This window comes from the organism of the source record quoted next, unplaced genomic scaffold, assembly GCF_019419815.1.
Source record: "Pyrus x bretschneideri cultivar Hongxiangsu unplaced genomic scaffold, Pyrus_bretschneideri_v1 Contig23, whole genome shotgun sequence".
Classification (NCBI taxonomy): domain Eukaryota; kingdom Viridiplantae; phylum Streptophyta; class Magnoliopsida; order Rosales; family Rosaceae; genus Pyrus; species Pyrus x bretschneideri.
The window spans coordinates 4,826,381-4,844,362 of record NW_025999535.1 but is presented as its reverse complement, the minus strand read 5'-3'; the positions used below and the strand labels follow the sequence as shown (position 1 = coordinate 4,844,362).

Genomic DNA, 17,982 nt, shown 5'->3' with positions numbered 1-17,982 from the left:
GTTTCGCCAAACCGCAGTGGCTTGAATCTCCTAGCATGACAGTGTTATTAATTTATCATTTGCGATCCAAACTAAAAGCATATATGCAACAAACGTGTGTAAAAACCCTATAATTTTTTATACGGATGATGATGACGGTGTCATGCTCACCTCTACCTTCTTCTCTTCCGCCAACTGAACCTGGACCTGACAGTCCACCGTATTCGTGCGTATAGCTGGCCTCGACCGAAACTTCGATATCCTACCTTTCATGACAAATGGAATCCTGGTTTCACAGGTGATCTTGGCGCCCGCCTTAATTGATGCGCTGTTGTTCTATGTGGTGGTCGTGGAGAAATTGTGTGCGAAGCTGATGGTTATGGCGACGGGATCATCTTTGCTAGTTTTGTTTGTGGCAGTTTGGCTGAGCACGGCGAGCGGAGTCCCGCATCATCGAAGGGAAATCAACGGAAACGGTCCTCTTCAGAACGGGCTCTTCGAAAGCAAATATGTTTCTTTAGTCATGCTCGGTTCGATGGCCGTTAAAAGTAAGCTAAAACTCTGCTAGTGTTGTCGGTATTGCTGTCATACCTGCAAAACTTGTTGTACAAGCTCCGGAGAGCGATGGTCTTACTGTCCACCGTAACTACCTGATACCTTTGACGCGACTTGTCGTCTTTCTCTTCGAATTCAACGATAGTCGAGCCCGGAACGTCACTATCATCGTAAGCCAATAGGTTTTTCTCCGGTGGATCTGCTCTTTATGCAAACTACGGTACCATTAGCGTTATCCGGAATGATTTTTTGGGCAACCGAAGCAACTCCGATGTCATCGCATGAGAACTGCGGTAGCCCGGTTTCGGCACTCGGATATAGGTATTTTCCATTGGCGGCGCTTTTCAAGGCCACGTATTTGGGTAGTATAATCAAAGACTCCTAGTTGGTTACTTTGAAGACGTCTGCCGAGTTTGGGTCTGGCGTTCCGCTGTTTGCCATGCATTGTAGCCGGGTTGTAACGGACCTCTACGTTGTCATCATCCACACGACGTACCTATTAAAATCGTTTGTAACTCAGTTACTTGTGAGCATTCACATTTACACTACATATTTCGAGTTTGATTTTTTACTCCCACAATATCAATTGAAATAAAATAAAAATTCATTAGTACAAAAAAAGAGTTCATTTTCACACACCTTTTTATTCTATCAATCAAATTAGTTGAATCATATACGATCAACCATTATAATTAAACTTGTGTGTTTATCATTTCCGTAAAGAAAATGATTATCAAAATGGTTATAAAAGGGATGTAAAGAAAGCAATGCCTGGTTTAGGTGAATTTAGAGTTTGACAGGATGTAAACAGTCGAAAACTCGAAGGATCATTTCTCGCTCACCGGCTCAATTGGATTCACTTGGGCAATGATAAGAGAACGGATTGGACTAATCCCACACATTTTTTCTTTAAATAAGAGCTAAACCTGATAATGAGCTAGACATAATAATTTGGTTCAAATTTGTCTTTGGCGAGAATCGAACTTAAGATCTCTCACTTATAAGTGAAGAGAAATATCACTACCATAGTACTAAGAGACAATTTAAAAGCCTAATATTTATGTTTTAAGCTCAAATTAGAGATTGGATTGCCATAGCTTGTATAAAAGTTGGCAATTCCTTGCACGACCATTTAATCCGATACGAAACGACACGAAAATAACAGGAATCAGGAAACACGTTAACTAATCAAGTCGTTATCGAATATGTTAATAACAAGTTCTTAACAGGTCCACAAGCGGGTAACCTTTTTCAACCCGTTAAGAGAAGGTTAGTTTGGTAATTTTAAACTACTGAAAAAAACCTTACTTAGTCAAGTGAGATTAAATCCTTATTGTTGGATTCTATATCATACCTCTCCCAGGCCATAGTCCAAAGGCTGACAGTCCTAACTTTGTTTGTATTCTCTCTGTCTCGACTCTCGACGTACGCTCAATCTCTCTCTACCATCGCCATCTCTCTGTCTCCATCCAAGCCACTACCACAAGCACAGACGTATCTAATCTCGTCGCCCAAACCACCACTACAAGACATCACCGCACCAGTGATGAATCACGACCACCACCGACTCCGCCCATAGCCCAACTGCAAGGTTGTACATCGAGATACAAATTCCCAGCTGACAAATGATATTTGACCACCAATCTCTCCCCACCATCTTAGATCTCCACCGCCACCACCATCGAAAGCTTCCATTGGAAAATCCAAAGTTCTATACTACTTGGCTCAATCCGTAAGTTTTCCATGAATTCATGAACTCTATTATTATTATTAACATGATTTTGATATTTCAGAGAATTTTTATTATTTTATATGGTATTGGGAGATCTTGTCAATTTCACCAAATAAATTTGAGGTTTCCTCGTGCTCGTGCTCTACGGTTGGTTGTTGAATAACTCCCATCATTTTGTTGTTTTTCGTCACGATAATTGTGCAAGATAGTTGTGGAATGTAAAGTAGCCAGTGCAATTGTTAGACCAGCCACTCACATCCCAAAACTATTGAGCAAGCGTTTCTCGCCCGTTGGAAATTATATGTTCAAGCACACTCCTAATCTTACGCACTAATATTTGTTGTTTTTTCTTTGAGCACCATTATCATGGTGCATGATTATGATATTAGAATTCTCATATATATTACCTATGAAGAATTTGGGATGAGCTGAAAAGGGATCGGAATAAAATCAATCCTCATTTTTTTTTTTTCAAACTTTGTCATGATAATTTACGATTGTTGGGGCGCATGCAGGGTCATTTTCTTCTCCCCCAATGATTCATTGAGATTGTTATGTGATGGTCTCTGAATTCTTGGGTTTTTCTACTTCTAATATAAATATATTGATAATTATTCACTTTGACTTTTAAGACAAACTCACAAAAAAGTATTAATAAAAAGTTATACGGTAGACAGCTAATATCTGCCCTAAAAATTCAACGGAATTATCATGAACCTGTGACAGAGGAGAGGATCAGGATATCAAATATGTGAGTGTTGAGTGTGGAGTGTGGTCCCTCGAACTTCCATGTTCCATCCTCAAATGTCCCTAATCTCAGAGACCTAATCCGACAAGATAAAATTACTACTACTACTTATAATAAGTTTACTATAACAACCTTTCTTGCTGGTTGGAGTGCCTGCTCGCCATACCTACACAACTTTATTTGCTCAACTTTGTCGCATTATCGACCTAAAAATTCATCCCACTAATACCATTTTATGCAGCGTTTTATTTAATGGTTAAAGTAAATGAAAATACTTATGTCTTTATTTGAGAAAGTTTCATTCCTTACGATGAGTCTCACTTAAAAGAGAGACGATGGGAGAGAAAATCTTTTAAGGTATAATCATATCATTTTAGATAGTCTAACATGTTATGCTATCAGATTGTTTGTTAGAATTGTATATCTAACGTACGTTATCAACTCAACAATTTGATTGATAATACCTAACAAGATAATATGTTCAATTGTGTGACAAGAAATTTGTATGCTCATACTAATTTTATATAGCAAAGAAATAATACATCATAAGGTTTTTTATTAGGTAAAAACTTTTGTTGCCAAAAAGAAACTCTCAGTAGAAGGCATACAAGACAAATACAACTTGGTATGGTCAGCAAAATACAACTTGAATTATCACACTAAACTTTTATGTGTTTTATGCACTGTTTTATTGAAGGGTTAGAGTCAATGGTCTTTATACCTTTCATTTGATAAAGTGGCTTACTGCATTTGAGTCTTGGTAAGAGGATAGATAGGAGAGAAAATCTTCCATAGATGAATATTCATCTCTTCTCAGATAGACTGACATGTTCTTAAATATTATTATTTAATATCGCATATACATTCTGATTTATCTACTTAGCAAATATAATTGGCAACTAACAACATAATATGCTGGACTGTGTGATAAGAAAGTTACTAACGTTCTTATTTAATTGGGTATAACAAAGGGATACGTCATAAAGTTTGATCATTCGGTGAAAGCCAACTTTTGTTTGCCAGAATAAATCCTTATTAGTGGGCGCATATACAAGACAAATACGAGTACAACTTGCTATGGTCAGCAAAATACAATTTGTGAAAAGGACTACATATTTTTATCTCAAGCATTTTGGTCTCAAATTTGACTTGGTTCATATGACTATTGTGTCATCAGCATAAAGAACTAAGAAGATCTATTAAATTCCAAGTAGGACTAATAATTTCTTATCAAACAGGTCTGTCAAATTACAAGCATGGTGTTGAAGGACTGATCCATCATCACGAATGACCATTAACAAATATTTGGAGTGCCATTGATACCTTCAATACTTTAGGCTATTTTTAATGAACGAAAAATTTAGAGTTAAAAGTTATATTTGATTCTTAAAATGACTTAATTCTTCTACAATGCACCGAAAAAGTTAGGGTCATATATGCCTTTGGAGTTATATGCAAAGTCACATTTGACTTTAGGTTTAACTCTAGAGTTAAAAATGACCGTCACCTTAATTACAAGATAAAAACGTTCTACATGACTCTAAATTTTGACTCAATGTCTCTCTAATGCACAAGAGTTAAAAAGTTGAACATGGATTTGCATGCATTAGAGGTAATAAAACTTACCCTAGTATATTTAGAGTCAAATATAACTTCACAACTTTTAATTTTTGATTTCTAAACTACTCAAATAATCTTTTGGATTCATATTGTAACATGTCAAATTACCATCCCTGAAGAACCTCAACTTGGATACAGAGATAAATATAATAGGAAAATATCGAATATTCAAAAAGAATTGGAATTGGAATTACCACTATATTGACAAATTTATTTACTCTGTGCCTGGAACTAAACTGAGAAGGGTTGTTTTATTGTCTTCCCAAAATTGTCGAATAGACCTAACATTTGATTTGTTTAAGTTGGAGTAATCACTTCGTGTCGAAGACAAAGTATATACAATGTTATAATCTCCATGGATGATGAGTCTGGAGGATAGCATCTTCGATCTTCTTACCCAAAACCTGAATGAAATTGCACCCCACCCATCTTAAGAACTAAATAGAAAATATTCTTAAATAATTTATAGATTGATGGAAATTAAAAAAAAAAAAAAACAAAACCAAAAAAAGAAAACAAATATACGTCATTCGGAGTCCCTAAATAGTCAATTTCATATTCCATTCGTCAGAAGTATATAAGCTTTTCTTCATTAATGAGTTTGCGGTTTTAGTGATTAGGATTTTGTACAACAATGGAGGGTGTAAATGGGTTTGAGAGCTTGAAAAAAAAATAAAAAGAATATTAGGATATAGGTTATCTAACTTTGGGGTGTTCAGAAACAAAAAACCAAAAAATTTTGTTTTAAAAACCTTATGGATTCTAAGCAGTCATTTCATTTTAGAGTATGCAAGTCATTTATCATTAACTTTTTACGTAGGGTGTATTCAAGAAATATGTAGGGTGCCAATAAGACAACTCAAATGAGAATGAAGTTGATTCTCATTAATCTGTTTACTAATTTTTTTTTTAAAGCAAATATTTGTTTACCAACTTCTACAATGATATTCAGTTAGTTCGCTACCAAATTACTTTTTCTCCACAAATAAGAAGAAAAAAAACATCATTTAAGTTTATTATTACAAGTGATATTATCATTTTAAACTAAGATAAGAGGAGATGAATGATATGAATTCAGAACGTTATGAGTTGAAAAAAATGGCCTTATTTCCATAACAATTCAATACTTAGTATTTTAGAATAAAACTAGAAATTTGATAAATGTAGTCATTGACACTTAAAAAATCATTTTACACTAAAAAAACCACTTTAGTCTTTATTATATCCATACGGGCTGGGGATGAGCTATTATTATCATCATCGCAAATACCAAATTAACGTGAGGAAGCAGAGATGTAGGACATCTGCAATTTTGACTCAGAAAACAAGGGCTTGCATATGGACATATCTCTCTCTCTAGTCTCTACAAATATAAAAAATAAAGAATAAAAGATTCCAGGTCAAGGTCCTCCTCACTTAAACAATCAAATTGTTCAGGTCCAACCAAAACACTCACCCACCACGACACTTTCTGCGTGCTTTCTTCAACGTTTCTGTACCCTCCATATTCTCCCTCTACATTGATGCATGCATGACTTGTTTGTATCTATCTTCTATGAGATCAGATTTGATTATGATATGGTTTTCTCTTACATGCACACACTCACATTACATACATATCGTTTAATACAATCGTCGAAGATATCGAACTCTTGGCTCAATCTAATCTTAGTTCGTTTCGCTATCTGTATCACATATCTTCAGCGACCAAAGAAAAATTTAGCAAGCCGTGTGCCGTGTTATGCTACCGAATTAAATCATAATTTTCTTTTTATTAACAGGGGAGTGATGATCCAAACTAGAATTTTCTTTTAATATAAAAAATGAGAAATATCACTAAACTAAGAGCTAGTTAATTGCCGTCAAAATCATTGGTTGACTACCTAATAGTGCACCAAATACTTTTGAAAGGCAACAATTAATATTTCTCTCCTTTTTCGGTTAATTCTCTTACTTGTAATATATTACTCATACAATTAGCATCCAAGGGACGTCCATTTCATGTAGCCTTATGAATAGAAGTTACCTTTTTTGCAAGTCATTACTTCAAATCAGTAGACAACCAGCCGAAAGAGATCAGTTTGGATCTTGCTTAATTTGGACAACTATGTCATCTGTTATATTCAGCATGTTGACTATGTCATCTGTTATATTCATCATGTATTAACTTGTCTCACCCTTTTTTTGCGACATATCAAAGAAACTTTTTCCCTTGATCATATTATAAATGGTTGATAAAGAATAATTAATATGAAATGAAATTTTTGTTCCTCCTCCTTAGTGTAAATAATATTGTTTGTTCAAAAATAAAAATAAAAAAATAAATTGTTAAACGGTAAAAGGGAAGAGGGATCAGTGAGGATTGAACCCACATCAAGGTGCATAGGTATTATTACGCATTAATGGGTTAATTGTTAAATGTTATAGGGGAGAAGAATAAGTAAAGATCGAAACCATATCAAGGTGAATAAATATTATTATTTTCTGTCACTGCGGTAAATCGTCATCTACTAATATAAAATGGAATTTCATTTTACGTTTTTTTATACTTTTTATTCAAACAATTATTTGAGCATAATAGGAGGTGGCTTTGGCTTCTCCCAAAATCCTTTTGGCCAATCCAACAGTTTTTCTTTTTTTTTTTTTTTTTTTTTTGAAGTAAACGATATTATCTACAGGGAGGAGTGGGCTTAACCTCACAATGAGTTAGTAATAATGTGGTTCAATTCGTTTTTGGCGATAATCGAACCTAAGCCCTCTCACTTATAAGTGAAGAGGAATACAACTAGACTGTACTACTAAGTGACGGCCAATCGAACCGTTACATCCTTAGATAAATTGATACCTGTTATGGGGGAAAAAACTATGTACACCACTTGGTTCTAACTTGTAATGGCTAATTACATTGCGAATTAAATATTAAAAATTATATTTCTAACAAGAAATCATGATACTTTGGCTGCTTCAAAAAACTAGTGAGATATACGGAATAGTTTTTTTTATATTACGCAAGAAAGACGATGGTATTAAAACTAAAACCTTCTCACTGTTGTTAGAAATGCTTTTTGTTTATTGTACTAAAAATAGTTGTACTCCAGGATCCTCTAGTTAATTAATTTTACTTTACCACAAAAAAAAAAGTATTAAAAGTGAACCTTCAAGTACAAGAAACATCTGGGAGGAGGACAAAATGAATAATGATCGGAGGAACCTCGTTACCTATACCCTATATATTATACTATATAGGTAAATAAGTTATAATTTTTTAAGTTCCGTCTTACGAAACTTGCCTCAACATAATACTAATTTTTAATAAATTAAAAAATATGTCTTATTATGACAAATAAATGTTTAGATCAAATAAAATACTTTTCCAAATATGCACTAGTTTTCAGAAATTAGAACATCTGCAAATGAGATGTTAAAGACACAAATGAATATTTTTAATAGCAAAAGTGGCTCCAACTGATAAGCCAATGCTGACTTGAATTGGAGGTGCTCCCAGAGTAAAAAATGACGACCAGGATCCTCTCCGAATCCTCTTTGTAGAGATCCGAGATCAATCAATCGTTTCCATTCATCGTACATCGTGCGGTCAGTTTTTGTTAAGTACTATTTATATTCAATTTTAAAGAAAAAATTTTAAATAATTTCTAACCGCACGATGTACGATGAACGGATACGATTAATTGATCTTCTGAATCCTCACAAAAATGATCCTATTCCAAAAATGACAGCAAGAGAGGTTGATGCGAAATTATTTTAATTTAATTAATGCTAGGACTCACAATAAATACAGCCTTTTTTTATCAGAATAAATACAACCTATTTAATTTGTTTCTTTGAAGCTGTTACTTTCTACCTTTTTAATAAATAACTCATAAGCCACTTAGTACTAGGTATAGTGGTATTCCTTTTCACTTGTAAGTGAGAGGTTTTAAGTTCGATTCTAGTCTGTTATGACGCTTAGTCTACTTCCCCACCCCCTCTGTGTAAACAATATCGTTGTTAAAAAAAATTAAATAAATATATAAACTAAAACATTTTGACATATCGGGTGGAGTAAGAAGTTTTGCATGATGCCAAGTTTCCTTTTAAGCCATCAAATTTAAATTTGATATTCTGCATTTAACATCTATTTTGGAGATGCTCTTAGGTGTCTTACTTTATTCAATGTCATATCTTGAAAATTGACATGATCCACTACTAATACGGTTTCATGTATTTAAATAAATGTCATTAAGGATAACTAAGTCATTTTATATTTTAACTACACTGCTAATATATAATAACTTTCCTATAATTATAAAATTAATTTGATCTTAACATTATGACTATACAGAATTTCTAATGTATTGCTTTGAAAAAGTAGGTCAATGAGTGTAGTGATTAACTGTGGAAATATATTTTCAAAGAGAGGGTTTGTACAAAACGAGTCATGCATGCATGCATGCATCAAATATAATTATGCCTCAACTGAATGATTGTCTAATACGGATCGATCCTATTTCTATAACTACGATGTCTTCTAAATTGCATCGAAGTTTTGAGTTCATATATATACACAAAAGTTAGGCACTTTGAATTTATTTTTAAAATACTATTGCAACTGTTGTGTGCTTTGGTAGAGGTACTTTATATATAGGAAAAATTAGTATCTGGTACCTAATTACTAATGTTTATTGATTTATTAGTTTTCGGATTTTGATCCAAGTCTCTAGCATTAATGTAATAATGAATTTACATGTCAGTTACATAATGTTTTAAAATAAAAATTAATAATTGATTTAGAATTTTAATACTCATACCTTGATTAAACTTCTAATTAATTTTCAATTCAAAACATTTCCAAAATTTTAAAAAAATAATAATAATATAAGTTTGTACCCATTAGCTTTAAAAAAAAAAAATGTTTTCAATTTTTTAATCTTACATGTACCCATTCATGTAATTTTTTCAAATTTTTAATCTTAAAATGTACTCATTCTTACATATACCAATTTCTTATATGTAAAATGTACCCTTTTATTTTATATATAAAATCTATTCAATTTTTTTCTAATCGATTTTTAAACTTATATGGGTACATTCTTTTTTCTTTGATTTGAGAATGTATCCATGTCAAGTTTAATCGAAGAAATTTACTAATGTTATTAAGCCTAATTTTTTTTTTTTTTTTTTTTTTTTTTTTTTGTGATTTTGAAGAATGTACCCTTGTTTTGGTACAATAAATTTTTGCTTAATTTTGATGAAGGCTTTTTAGCCAAAATGGTCCTGAGATTTGCATAAAACATAACTTTGATCATTGAGATTTAAAATCAATAGAACTTGTCCACCATTCATAAATTTTGTCATTCCGTTAAAAAGCTCTGTTAAGTTAAGGGTATTTTTGTAAAATCAAATTCTCCACTTTCTTTTTCACCAATTTTCTCTCATTTCTCTTATAACAGCTGGGATTTTACTTTCCGAGTCCCTAAAATTTCCCAAGAAAATTGTCCTTGATTTTCTCGTTGGCTGCTCGTTCTTCCCCATCCATCAGCCCACCAAAATCATTGGATTTGGTTGCGGACCGAAATCGCTGCCGTCCCAATTAAAGCTCTCCAAATTCTCTTACTACTTAATCTCCCATAAATTCGACAATACCCCACAAAGCAGTGACCTTGTTCTGTACACCGGCAACAGCAGCACTGATGAACCCCCTATTTCTTCGACCAGAAGAAACAAAATGAAAGCTCAGAGCTCGATCTACACATTGTTTTAGAAAAACCCAGGTCTTCCAAACTCTGCATTTCGCGAGTACTACTCCATAATGCTCAGAAAAATCATCATGGGGCAAGAAGCACGTGAAGATTTCGTACAAGTTTCTCGTCCTCGGAGCCGACAGCAGTGGCAGGATGATTGTGGATTCCGAATCGACCATCACGTTCATGGAGAAACCGGTTTTCGAAGCTATGGCGCAAGGGTTTGAGTCACAAATGGAAAATTACACGAGAGCAAAGGACTTGGAAACCAAAATGGGATTGAGTCCCTGTTTCGATATTTTGAAAGAGGAAAAATTGGAGTTTCCGAACTTGGTTTTCCAGTTCAAAAGGGGTGCTAAGATGGAGCTACCATTGACAAATTACTTTTCGCTAGTTTCGAGCTCGGGGGTTGTATGCTTGACGATTGTTAGTGATAGGGTTGTTGGTCCAGAGAGTAATGGTGAACTTGCCATTATTTTGGAGAATTATCAGTAGCAGAGAGTAATGCCGGACTCAACCCTTTTGCGCAGAGAGCTCAAATGGCTCATGGAAGACTCAATCGAAGAACCCAAAAACGTCGATAACAACGACATAAGCGTTAGGCTAAGGGTGAAAATTGAGGAGCTTTATATGTTGTGGAAGCAGAGGGTTGAGGAGGGGAGGCCCTTACAGTATGTTGTCAAGTGCGAGCATTGGAGGGACTTGACGTTGTGTTTTGAAGAAAGGGTTTTGATTCCAAGGCCAGAGACTGAGCTCTTTGTTGATTTAGTGGGGGTGTGGTTTTGGGGAATGAAGGGTTGAGGGAGGGGTTGTGGGCTGATTTTACAAAAATACCCTCAACTTTATGGAGCATTTTAACGGAATGACCGAAATTATGGATGGTGGACAATCTCAAGAACTATTTCTATTACTTTTAAATCTCAAGGACCAAAGTTATGTGTTATGCAAATATCAGGGACCATTTTGACTAAAAAGCCTTTTGATGAATGTACCCATGTTTATACACATGCACAAACAATAGTATATTTATATTTCAATATTTTTAATCGCACAAATTATGATTTTTTATTTAAAATCTCATTAATATAAACAACTATAAATTTTAATTTTTAATTTAAAAAATATAATAACATACATAGAAAAAAATTATCACATTAATTTCAGAGACTTTGATCAAAATTGAAAACCAACAAGATTTCAATAAAAGAATATTCATAGTTAGGGACCGCATTCAAAGTTTCCCTTATATATATTACTTCTGAAACCTATTACTTATTTCAAAAAGTTATTTCCTACGAAACAAATATTTAAAGCCAAAACTTAAAAATAATAATAATAAAATAAAAATAAAAATAAAAAATAAAGAGAGAGAGAGAGAGAGAGAGAGAGAGAGAGAGAAGCTTTAAATAGATAACAAGGCATGCTGCAATTCAAACAAGAAGGGACCAGTATTATATTCCCTTTGACTGTCTCCGATTTGAACCAATTCAATGTCGACAAATTTTAGTCTAACTCAATCTCGCGAGACTCTCATCTCATACGATACCCACAGCCTCCTGCAAAATTTTATTTTATTTTATTTTTAAAAATTTGGTTTGAGTGTTAAAAAAAAAAATTGGGATAATTAAATTTAAACTAGCGGCCGGTTTGTATGAAGAAAATAAAAAATAACAACATGTGCCAAACATTAAGGTGCACCGGCTGCGATGGTGAGGTAATAAGAAGACTACCAAAGTCGGCGGACCCTACAAAGTCAGCAATATCAAGCTATATGATTCTTCATGAAAATTGTCGCCTTTCGAAGCATAAGAAGTACCAAAAAATGCCACCTAATATTTGCATTGTTTATGCACTTTGGTCAAGCCGGCCGACCTAATTAAACATATTATAAATAATTATTGTAGAAAAAGTTTTGAACCTAATAGCTATGTGTTTAATTTGCATTTCGATTAGTGACCTTAATTAGGGTTGAAGCACACTAATACTACCACATCATGAAAATTCATGTTGTCAAAATGTGGGAGGACCACAAGAAAACCCAACTTCTTTTGTATTTTTAAATCAGCACTTGTGTAAGATAAGTTATATATATTGACACGAATACACTTTAATCTTTATAGCTCTACATGTTGAATTTTTATAGTGAACTTGGAAAAATAGGTATGGTCAAAACAATAAAGCGAACATTAGCTAGCATTAGTTACATAAGCGAGTTTAATTAGACAAATTAACTAAGTACAAATATGATTCTCATGCACTTAAAGTTTGAAAAACTTTTCCTGTGATTTGGATTAGAATAGAGCACAATATCGTCATTTCAGAATAATAAAATATGTTAGCATTAGTCCTACTAAATGTTTTATCAATTGTTTGATCAAGAAGTTTTACGGTAGATTTACAACATATTATTCAATCGTTAAAAACTCTGTGCACATACGCACGCGAAGAATTGATTGATAACAAATTAAACTTTACACCATCTCCAGTGAACATGAAAAGTTGAAGTGAAATGTCAGTTCTGAATTCAAATTTGACTTATTTCTATCCAATGTATTAGAAAAGTTGGAGGAATAAAGGTTAACTTGCATGTTTTGTTGCAGATTCAGACACTGCAAGTCTGCAATGTAGTTTTTGTTTTGTGGTTCTGTTTTTTATAATTGTCTAATTTGATTATAATAAAGCAAAAACTGTAATGCTGGGTTTACAAATTCTGTATAACATAAATTGCAATGCATTGTCTAAATCTGTATTGACCTATTTCAAAATATAAAAAATATGAGAAAAGAGGGTGTCAACTATAGTATGTGTCAGCTGGCATATTTTATAATTTGTATTTATATTAGATGCATTTATGTAACGTAATACATGATTAACCTATTTATAATTGGATAAAACTTGCGTTATTCCTATAGGGGAACCTACTTGTCTCCCACCAATGATTAACGTATCTTCAATGAATGAACTTCATAATAGGAACCATTCATTCTCTTTATCATTAACTAAACATTTGCAAAAAATCATTCAATTTGAATATTGTTTGGCCGTCAATACATGTCAAAACAATCAACAGTTTCGATAACAATTAGCACCCTAATTAATGATGAACCTTCTATTTGTTTGATGCATGTGAATGGGTAAAAGTAATCTTAATTGAATGATTTTTTTCGCAAATGAGATCTTTACATGATTATAAAAAGAATGAGCGATTCCAATTATGAAGTTTGTACGTCAAAACTATGTTAATCATAAGTTGGGGAACAAGTAGGTTCCCACACAAGGTGAACACAAGCAGTATCTTTTATAATTAGTGTAAATATTGTTGATATATTGTTAACATTGTAACTTTGTATTAGTTTAATACAAAGTCGCCATTTTCTTTACTGACCATCCTTGATTTCTTCAATTTGAAAGTTAGAAATAAACTAGTATTATAGGAGGAGAAAAAGTGTAATAAAATTACTCGAAGTAAAAATCGGTCTGTAAACCAATTTTAAACTTAATTATCGATGGCTCATATTTATCTTTGTTTGAACTATTTTAAAGTTTCAATAATATTCTTTATAATCTCTCTCTGGATTTAGGATGAACCCTCTCCTCATCTCAATGGACAACATGCATGTCCTTCCCCCATAATGAGGGGGTCCATGTCTCCCCTCTATTTTCAACATGAGAGCTTCTTTATTTTGTCTTTTGCTCCTCAGATTCCTTTTTGCATTGATGAACCTGTTGACATAGGGATATAAAAAGTTTATGGATCCAGAAAATTTAGACAAAAAAGAAAAGAAAATATGGTCCTGCAATAATACTCAGTACAGTGAAAGATCACTACAGACTCCACATTGCTGGTATTTGCTCATTGGTAACCATCCCTTCGCGACCAACTTGATAATTAAAACCATCATTTTGCCACGAGCAATACTAAGGAGATCAAAATTTTAAACTAAATTTTACAAATCAAATTATGCGGTCGTTGATAATTGAATTATAACTCAAGTGTTAATTAACGTATTTATTTTTTATTTATGATACATCATTTAGTTTACAAATTTAGTTTAAAATTTTTATCTTTCTAATATTATCCTTTTGCCAAATTTAATAATTGTGAGTCTTATTAGGAAGGATAATGTTAGGGATACCAAAGTTAATAATTGTGATTCCACATCATATAATTAATAGTTCCAAGCTCCTTGCGAGTTGATCGGGTTTCAAAAGGAAGGAAAATATTTATGGCTACTTTCAAGAAACCATAACTTTTAAATCAAATTTTCACTTAGTGTTCAATCTAGTTGTATTTCTTTTTACTTATAAGTGAGAGGTCTTAGTCCGAATTTCGTGAATAGTGAGTTCTATACTAATTTATTTCTTGCTCATCCCTTTGTATATATATCATTGTAAACGCATTCTAATTAGTTGAGTTGAAAATCATAATACGCAAAACAGTTGAAAATCATGATACGCTGAAACACTATAAAATTGTCAAGAATGCTACACACTCCAAAAAGACTTCTTGCCAGACTCACATCACCTGAATTACAAAACATCATATTTATAAAGAACTAACCGTAATCTTAATAGACAAAAAAATCCAAATATTTAACCTACGAAAAAATCCTATATACAAAATATAAAAAATGGATAATTCTAGGGAGAGCCAAATTTGCAAACCAAATGATGTGTCACCAATAAGAAATAAGCACATAATTAATAATCCAATTATCAACAACCCCATCATTTAGTTTACATAATTTGGTTTAAAATTGGGTAAATTACATAAAACTACCTCAATTATTGGGTCAGTCACAGTTTCATACCCCATCTTTAAAAAAATTTCAATGTCATACCTCATTTATAATTTTTTTACAATATCATACCTTCTGTCAATTCTTATGTTAAATAGTGACGTGGCTTGAGACGGGACCCACTTTCTATTAAAAAATTAATTAAATATTAAAAACTAAAAGAAAAAATCATTTATTATTTTTTTTTTGCATGGGGACCCACCCCTTATCCCCTCACACTTTCTTCCCCCTCCCGTCTTCCCTAAACCCAAACCCAGATCCCACCCACCCCTTCCAGCAATCCCATCTGCACCCAACCCCTTCTCCCGACCCTCCCTCATTTCTCTTATCTGCACCCACTCAACCTCTGCGCATCCATCATTACCTCACCCCACCCCCCGACCCTCTATCCCTTCTCTCATTTGCACAGCCATCCACCTCCACCACCCAAAATGATGACGTGGCGATTCCGCCCCAGTAGACCTGCCCTTTAAAATCCATGGTCATGGACATAATCTTCAGCCACCGCTGCGGCCACGTGTGGTTGTGCATCTAGCACGATCGCCTTTCCACCAAACCCACCCTCCTCCTCGAGCTCTCAGACTCGACCCACCAACTAGTCAACGAGATGCAATTCTGGCTCATCCGTGTGACCTTCAAATGCGACTAGTCGGACCGGCCCCAACTCGCTGATTGCCCGCTCCGATCCATCCCCATTTGAACCGTTCACTGCAACGGTCACAAAATTAGGTCCGCGGCAAGAAGAAAAGCGAGCGAGAATGTGAAATTGATGCTAAAGATGATGCAGTCGACGACGGTCAAAGTTGGAGTAATGTCGGCCGGGTTCTGGGTTTGGGTTGGGTGTGGTGAATGAGATTGCTGGAAGGGGTGGGTGGGATTTGGGTTTGGGTTTGGGGAAGACGAGAAGGGGAAGAAAGGATGAAGGGATAAGGGGTGGGTCCCCATGCAAAAAAACATATATATATATATTAAATGATTTTTTTTTTAGTTTTTAATATTTAATTAAATTTTAATAGAGAGTGGGCCCGTCTCAAGCCACATCACTATTTAACGGAAGAATTGACAAAAAACTGACAGAAGGTATGAAATTGTAAAAAATTTGTAGATGAGGTATGACATTAAATTTTTTAAAGATGGGGTATGAAACTATGACTGACCTAATAGTTGAGGTAGTTTTATGTAATTTACTCTTTAAAATTTTAGTCTCTCTAGTATTACCCGTAAAAAAATACCCTTAACTAATAATAAGCCAAAAAGCTAACAAATTAACCTTTCCAACAAGTTTGTATCCGTCCTTGAACCTTCCCATGTCCCACTCTAACATCGCAATGGGATATTTATTCACCTTATGTTGGTTTCTTATATATACACTAATCAAATCTTACAAGTTAATTAAGCTAATAATTTCTATGTTTATAAGTAAAGACTTGTCCACATTACAAACAACAATGATTGTCATTATGAATTTTTTTTTTATTTATATTTTTTTTTAGTTGAAGATGTGTGTAATGGACTTTTGGTCCCTCCTTCCACTTTTCTTGCCCTCTTCCCACCCCAACTCCGATAACTAGAATTTGATTCTTTTTCTTTTTATTTCTTTGCAATATTTTAAAGTGCAAACAAAATAAGAACCACAAGTAATGTGGGCAGGGAACATACTAAGAATTGGATTGGAGAAAATGAAAGTTAGAATCTAACCATTACTCTCATCGTGGAACCGAACTGATTCATGTTCCAAGACTTATATAAAATACTAATAACCTTTGGGTTAATGGAGATAATAACATTAATTAACATGATAAAATATGAGATTTTTTATACGTTGGAATCTTACTTTTGACATCACAAATGAGATGATGAGGTAACTAATTAAATAACTTGCGTGCATGTAGATGTAGTCTAAAAGTTGCGCCACTACATGAAACTTAAAACCCAAGTTTGTCCTTAAAATAATTAGAGAAAATAACGGTTGATTGTAGTTTATGAAATACAAATTCAACTCTCTTTCTCCCTTCTATCAATTTTGTTCCGTCTAAATGGCTCTACATGTGTGAGTTTTCCTGACCCCCAGAAGGGATGGATAACCATGACTTGCCACCAGTTGTCTCCCCTTTAAAAAAAATGGCTCTACATGTGAGATTCACTTGGGGTTATGTGCGAACTAGTGTCATACACATTGTGATAGTCTCACACCAAAATAAATCCAATTTTAATGTCTATAAATCCCAAGTTTTATGTTCTTAATAAGTTCTAAAAACAAATTTCAAATGATGGCAAAGAGTATATAAATAGTTTCATATGTCTTATGAGATTTATGAGTTTAAGATTCAAGATTAGGGTTTTTTATTACAGATATATTAGTATAGTATTGTGGTAGCAAATTTTCGTTGTCTTCAGTCTTGACGAATTTGTATATACAAAAGAGATAAACATCCTTGATTAGAGCCAAAGCCTCATGCACCCACGAGGTGAGGGGGATTTGGCCAATGGATCTCTCTCTAAAAAGAGTGAGTGTCTAGGGCTTGATTGCGTCACAAAAGCTTACCATGAATTGATGGAGATGGGGTATTTAGAGGGAGATGATTGGCCATAGGGTTAGGGTTTTGCCCTACACATGGCGGCTTCCCATTGACCAAGGTTTGTCATCTGTAGGATGGATGAGGAAAGAATAATCCCAAAGATACTAATTATCTTGAGATGATGATGGAAGTATCCTTAATTGATTGTGATGAGGATTCCTTACTTGTTTGAGTTGATCTTCAATTATAAGTATATTAAAGATAGGATTTAGTAATTAAAACTTTTCCT

General features: G+C 33.7%; 1 pseudogene; it reads left to right on the top strand.

Annotated features, from left to right (window-relative positions):
* The first annotated feature begins 10,044 nt into the window (after positions 1 to 10,044).
* LOC108867255 lies at positions 10,045 to 11,103 on the top strand (annotated as a pseudogene).
* Positions 11,104 to 17,982: the final 6,879 nt, after the last annotated feature.